General features: G+C 42.3%; 1 long non-coding RNA gene across 3 annotated transcripts; it reads right to left on the bottom strand.

Moving 5' to 3' along the window:
- Positions 1-5,187: 5,187 nt before the first annotated feature.
- On the bottom strand, positions 5,188-6,682 carry LOC119325841. Of its 3 annotated transcripts, none has more exons than XR_005157715.1 (4): positions 5,923-6,682; positions 5,762-5,833; positions 5,425-5,688; positions 5,188-5,326 (listed from the first exon to the last, which is right to left on the bottom strand). It is a non-coding gene; the product is annotated as an uncharacterized LOC119325841 (long non-coding RNA). The 3 variants fall into 3 exon arrangements; XR_005157716.1 differs by having other exon boundaries at positions 5,262-5,688; positions 5,923-5,999; positions 6,143-6,682; XR_005157714.1 differs by having other exon boundaries at positions 5,262-5,688.
- Between the last annotated feature and the right edge of the window lie 486 nt (positions 6,683-7,168).

The following is a 7,168-nucleotide window of genomic DNA, read 5'->3' as shown; positions in this document are numbered from 1 at the left end:
AACGCGCCCGCCTGACTGCACCGACGCGCCCGCTGTACTACACGCACGCCCGCCGGACTGCACCGACGCGCTCGCTGTACTACACGGGCACACCCCGCAAACTCGGAGGCGGCTTCACCTCACGAATGGCACATGCGCCGGTGGTGGAGTTCCTCCTTCTCTCTGCACTGGACTGCATGGGAGTGGAGAGAGGTCACGGCGATGAGGAGAGGAAACACTGTCTTGAGGCCGTCGACCTCACCTGAAGAGAAGGAACGAACTCGTTGTGGGCTGCAGTTCATGCGAGCAGGAGCACCAGCTTGTCATTGGAGAAGACAATGAGAGGAGCAGAGGAAGGGGCCACGGTCTCGTGGATCCGGCAGGGGGTGGTGATGCCCGATGCATTCCATCCAGGAGAGGAAATAGGGGGGAGGAGGGTGTCATGGGCCAGCGAGTCCGATGATAGAGGAGGTCGCGGGATCGACATATCCGCCTACGATGGTTGGCAGAGGAGGCCGCGGAAGCCGCTCCTTCCCGTCTCCGACATGCAGGACCTCGCCGGCCCTCCCAACCGTCCAGCATGCGCGGGAGGGCGTGGATCCGTGGGGGGAGGGGCCGCGCTACTTCCGTCCTCTTGGTGGTGGAACATGGTGGCCGCGACCCGGAGCGGCGGCGCACAGATGAAGGAAGGGGCCATGTGGGAGCTGTGCATCGGGAGTCACCGAGAGGTTCTCGGTGGGGGAGCGGCGAGTTGGATCCGTCAATGGAGGGAGTTGGACGGGCGCTGGGGCGGCACCGACAGTCAAAGGTGGAGGGTAGGTGGGAGGAGGAAGAAGGAGGGTGGGAGGGGGGTCAGGCAGGTGCAGGGTGCCAGCGTGGCGACGGAGGAAGGAGGTGGTTGGGTGGGGACGAAGCGGCGGCGTCGAAGGAAGGAGGTGTGCGGCGGGGCTCGAGCGGCGGCACCGGAGAAGGTGAAGGGGCACGAGAGTGGAGGTCAGCTTGTGAGTATGAAGTAGGCGGAGGTGGGGGTGCGGCAGTGGGGAATTTGGGGTTCGGTTCGGTCTGCACACGCGGTTAGATAAGGGCGTGGCGTAGTCCGTTTTTGTTAGCAGAATAAGGCTTTGGTGTTAGTAGAATAAGGTCTTAAGGGCATTATTAGAATAGACCCACCCCCCCCCCCACACACACATATATATATATATATATATGTATATATATAATCGTTTTTCTGATCACAACCTGAACTTCCTAAGATACCCAACCTGACCTTCCCTGAGTACTAGGTTGAACTTCAGCTAAAAAGTGTCCAAATGGGCTTGCGATATACCATTGGAAAGCTATGGAGATGACTATCATGAACCAAGTTGAATTTTTGGCAAAATGTAAGCGGTTTAAGAGCAGTTTTGAAAACCGTTTTTTCTTCATACAAAAAATGTGAATCGTATTTTCGAACGCATTTCTAAACCGTTTATCGGAATGAGGCAAATAATATGGCGTTGGAAAGCTGCTGCAAAATCGCGCCTTCCACCTGTTGATAGTTTTCTCTAATCCTCTATGGTTAAAGAGTAATTTGGAAAATTATAAAATTTTGCAAACCGAATAGTCGAGTTCGTATTTTCGATACCATTTCTAAACGGCCATTCCAATTCAGGAAAATGTTATGGCGTTGGAAAGCTTATGAAAATGCGCTACTTCTTCATGTTGGAAGTCTTTCCTAATTTTGAAAAGTTTAAAAGTAATTTATAAAATGGTACAAGTTCCACCAAGTTTGTATTTTCGAGCTAATTGTTTAACCGTACGTCTGAATGCGGCAAATGATATGGCGTTGGAAAGCCTGAATAAATAGGAAAGTTTTTGGTATATATTGTTTCTCCCACTTCTTTACAGTTTTAAGTCAATTTTGAAAATGACTAAAAACCTATTTTCACCGTAATTTCAACAAACTTTATCGAAATGGGCCAAATAATGTACCGTTGAAAAGCTACGGAAAATGCGAAACTTTTTCATGTTGATGGTTTTCTCTGATTCCTAGTCGTTTTCAACTAATATTGAAAACAGCGAGATCGTGTGTTCTGCCTTTGTCGCGAAACAGATTCTCCAAAAATCCACCGCATAAAGAACTTGAACTTCTTGGCATGTCTACTTGCACTTCACTCTATTTTTCATGTGCTTTTTTTGCTGGTAGCTCTCCATCCACTAACCGGAATTGAGCAAGTGATATACCGATGAAAAGCTGTTGTAAACACGCAACTTTCCCGTGTTAATCATTTGTTCATACTCGCGACGGGTTTAAAGGTTTTTCATCTGAGATTCATTCAGTGTAGAAGTTGAACTTCCTGCCATTTTTACGTTGAACTTCTGTGACGTATTTTCGTTCGTAATTTTCTCATCTATTCGTTAGTGTTACACAAATGATATCCCTTTTGTACAAACCTCTCTCACAATATTTTCTTTAACTTTCTCCGACTGAGGACTTGAAATTCACAAATGATATTCCTGTCGTTTTCAAGTAATTTAGAAAATGGCGAGATCATGATTTTTGCCTTCATCGCGAAAGAAATGCACTGCGTGAACTAGTTGAACTTCTCGGGCATGTCTGTCTGAACTTCACTCTGTTTTTGACGTGCGGTTTTTTGCCCATAACACCCCAACCACTTACCGGAATTGAGCAAATGGTATACCAATGGAAAGCTATTGAAAACATGGAACTTTTTCGTGTTGATCATTATTTCATACCCACGACGGTTCAAAATATTTTTTAATGCGAAAAATGTGTTTTCAACAATATACATAAAAAATTTAAACCATCAGAATGCAGCATATATTATACTGTTGGAAATCTTACGACTAGGAGCAACTTTTTCATCTAGACAACCGTTACAAATTCGTTGTTGTTTGAGAGCAGTATTAAAAATGTCAAAAACAACATCGTTTTTTTGCTTGTTCTTAACATGTAAATGAAGGTCGGATGTCTCGCACTAGAGATTTCGAACTGCACCAGGAGGAGCACGTGAACTTCTCAAAACAAACCTTTTGGTGTTTTAGTTTTTTATTCATTTTATTCTCATTTGAAATGCATTCCGTATAGTAGTTCAACTTCCCGCTGCTTTCACTTTGAACTTCCACCATGTATTTTTGTTCGTAATTTCCCACACCTTCATCAGAGTTGCACAAATGATATACCGTGCCAATTACCTCTCCCACAAGAAGTTTTTTAACTTTCCCGTGTCGAGCACCTGAACTTCTAGCAACTAAATTTTTATACTTTAACTTTTTATTCTATTTTCTCATATGAAAACACATACCATGCAGTACATGAACTTCTAGCAGTTATGAATTTGAACTTCTCTCTTTTCCGCTTTAGTAACGAAAAAATATGAGTTTTTTATAGACATTGAACCGCTCTAACCTTTTTATTTGAACTTCTTTGTGTGTATTTTAGAAATGTGAAAATTGGAGTTTTGTAGAAACATCAAAATTCTTCGTTATTCCAATTGAACTTATTGGTCTTATTCATTAGTAAGTGGAATATTTTGATTCATTCAAATAAATATCAAACTGCTCTGATTTTTCCAATTGAACTTTTTGGTTTTATTCATTAGTACAAGAAACCTGAGTTTTTTATATACATTGGACCGCTCCATTTTTTAAAATTGAACTTCTTGGTTGTAATCTTTAGTATCGGTGGAAATGTGAGATTTTTATAAACATCAAACAACTTCAATTTTTAATTAGGACTTCTTGGATTTATTCATTAGTAATGAAGAAAGTCCACGTTATGTAATAAACATCGAACCAGTCAGTTATTTGAATTTGAACTTCTAGATATTAAAAAACAGGATCAAATCCATGTCTACAAACTTTTAAACTCGGTTTTAGAATAAACATTTTTGAACTTCTATGTCTTTAAATATGCCCATAATGACGTTGGTTTTTTATTTTTTAAACTTGCGAATCCTAGGTTTTAATATACTTTGAACTTCTATGTTACTTTAATTTGAGGTTCACTTATTATTGCGTAACGAATTGTTTTTTACTTTTTAATAAACATTGAATTTGACTATTTTTTCAATTTCAAACTTCATGGTTGATTGTTTGATAAACATCAAGTCACTTCATTAGTATAATTTGAACTTTTTTTAAACAAGACATTTCTATTTAAACATTTTTTAGTTGTTCCTTTATTTTATTTTGACCTTCTTCATTTTATTCTTTAGTAACGAGATTTTCTTTAGTTTTTTTATAAACTTCGAACTTCTCTATTATTTTAATTTGAACTCCTAAGTTTTATTATTAGAAAAAATGTTTTTAAATAAGCATCAAATATCTTTTAAAAATTGAACTTCATACTTTTATTAATTTTAATTTGAACTTCACGATTTTATTTCTTTGGTAACAAGGAAATCTAAGTTTTTAATAAATGTCAAACTACTCTATTTTATTATTTTGGACTTCTTGGATATTTCTTTTAGTAACGAAAAAATTCTAGTTTTCTAATACATATTGAATACATTTTAATTTTCTCTATTTTTTGTTTGAACTTCTCACTTTTCGTTATTTAGTAACAAAAAAAATCTAAGATGTTCTAAACGTCGAACTACTCCAATAATTTAATTTGAACTTCTCAACATTTTTATTTTGAACTTCTATGTATTTATTTTATAAATGTGGAAATAAAACCTATGTGTTTGTCCCTATAGGGAATTTCACGAGTTTATTTCACTTACGTTTTTTGTTTCTTTTTCATGCATATCTAGGATCTTTTCATATAAGTTTGTGTGTGAAATTCCTTAGTTTTTTCATTTTCAAGAGAGAGGTTCTATATTTTTATATCGCGAGAAAGGAGGTGGGAGGCAAGTAGTAGAAAATTTTGGATTTATTTTAACAATTTTGAGCTTCCATATTTGAACAATTTGGACTTCTCATAATTTTTCCTACGAAAATCATTGGGTTCGTCTCCTTTTGTTTCTTTATTGTTTTTTTGTGAACACAATTTGTTTTTTGGGACACACGTCACACTCACTGCACAAAAGTTCAACATCCACGGCCCTCGGTCATCTACATTTTTTTGTGCTCCCCTAAGTGCACACAACAATCATCAGCTACCATATACATGAACTTCAATGGTTGACAAACATGAACTTGTTACTTGTTTGTCGCTATAAATATCAACCACAAAAGTGTGAGGTTTTTCTTTCTTCTTTTTCTTTTTTTGATATTCCTGAACTTGCATTTTTTATAGATGTTTTTCACTCTGTTTCTCAATGCACTGCTACAACCAGTTGGAGCTTCTCAATAATGTAGTATAAACTAACATACTTGAACTTCTCAGACACAACACTTTGACCTTTACAAAAACAAATAAAATATCAGAAACTACACAGTTGTACAATCACAACAATAGAGCAATTTTCTCATTCACTAAATTTCATAACAAGCCATCACCTGCCCCAACACCGATCTTCATGCCAGTAACACTGGCGAATTCAAACGATGTGAAGCTCTTGTGCAACACAAAGTCAGGTTAGCAGCATGGCTGCCTTCCAAACCTGTAAACCAACAATAGCAAACAATGGACCACTAATGAAAGAAGGATGATACACAGTAGGAAATCTGACACGGAATGATCTCCAGTAAGAAGCCCGACCCTCCGGAGCGAAGAGGTGATGTCGTGCTGCACGGTGAGCACATGATCCTCGTCCCTTCTCCCTGCAAACCAAGGACCATCAATCAAATTCATAACACACCAACAACGGAAAGACAGCGACAGAATAAACCTTACTGTGTCTCTTCATTCTCCGACCGAGAACGAGATCGCCATCGTCATCCACGATAACAACATCCGACAAGCCACCTTCTCAGTAAAACCAAGAGTCAATTCCTGAAAGCTAATAATCCGTCGTCTAATGTAGGAGTAATGCAAAACACACTCAGCTCGCTCACATGAACTTCTTTCGATGTGACGAGCTTGCACCAATGGCGATGCTGGCTACGCTCGCTGTGGTCGCCACTTGGTGGCTCTAGAAACATCAGGTGACATGTCAGCACAAGCGAAACCTGTAGCCTCTTCTGGATGTGAGCCAAGAAGCGGCACAGTGTAGGTCTATGATGAAATCCCCCTGAGAAGAGAGGAAGGGGCAAGCTAGTTCCGGCTGTTGTTTACCTAGTGGGCGACAGGAAAAGGTGAAGCGGGAGAGGTAGAGGCCAGAGAAACGGGGCGGCTACTCCTCCGCGTGAGGCGGGAGGTGCCCGGGATGAGTGCGGCTCCGGCGGCCAGCTAAAGGGAGCCTGGTATCAAGGGGCGCCGTTGCTGGGGGGTGGTTGGGTTGTGCATCACCTGGAGGTGGAGGAGCAGCACGTCGGAGGGAGGTGGAGGGGGCGGCGCATCGGTGGGAGGTGCAGGAGGCGGTGCTCCGGCGGGAGGAAGGGGCGTGCGCGTTGCCGAGAGGTGAGGGGAGGTAGGGGCAAGTCGCCGGCCCACTCCGGTCGGGATCCCGCCAGATCTGTGCGCGTCGGCGCTCTCGTGGGGCACTGGTTGTGGCGTCGGTGCGTTGGATGGTGGCGGCGAAGAAGATGTGGGGGTGGCGGTGAAGGAGGCGCACTGGGTGGCGGGGACGGCGGCACGCGGGATGCCTGCGGGGTCTGGCGCGCCGCCGGCGTGCTGGGGTGGCTGGCCGGCTGGATTCAGGTTGGGGCGCGGGGCGGGGGTTGCGGGAGAAGACGGGGGCAGTGCGTGGGAGAGGATGTTTTCTTTGAGAAGTTAGGGAGGGCCCTATCGGGCCTTATACAGAGCTGTTATGATCAGAATAGTTATTTTAATATCATGATTATAATAGTATATATATATATATGCAAGCCGTCGAACATAGGTCTCGAATTTCACCATGATCGACACGACTATACGATAACGCGAATCAAGAGAAGAAGAATCCATGATCATACATAACCTCTCTCACGTTGTTGGTCGAAGTAATGGACGTCCACGCGAGCCCACGAATATATAGGCAGTCGATGATAATAACCAAGCGAGGGAGAGTGTCCAAAGACAACCACTGCATATGTATGTGCCCAAAATATATGTATGGACATGCGTGATGCATGCATATATGTTTGCTTACCAAAGCACAACATTTTGATGTGGCGCACGCATGCGTCTAAAATCACACAGTCCACACAGATCTGGTTCACG

The sequence above is a fragment of the Triticum dicoccoides genome, chromosome 6B, assembly GCF_002162155.2.
Source record: "Triticum dicoccoides isolate Atlit2015 ecotype Zavitan chromosome 6B, WEW_v2.0, whole genome shotgun sequence".
Lineage (NCBI taxonomy): Eukaryota > Viridiplantae > Streptophyta > Magnoliopsida > Poales > Poaceae > Triticum > Triticum dicoccoides.
This window is presented reverse-complemented; position numbering and strand designations above follow the sequence as displayed.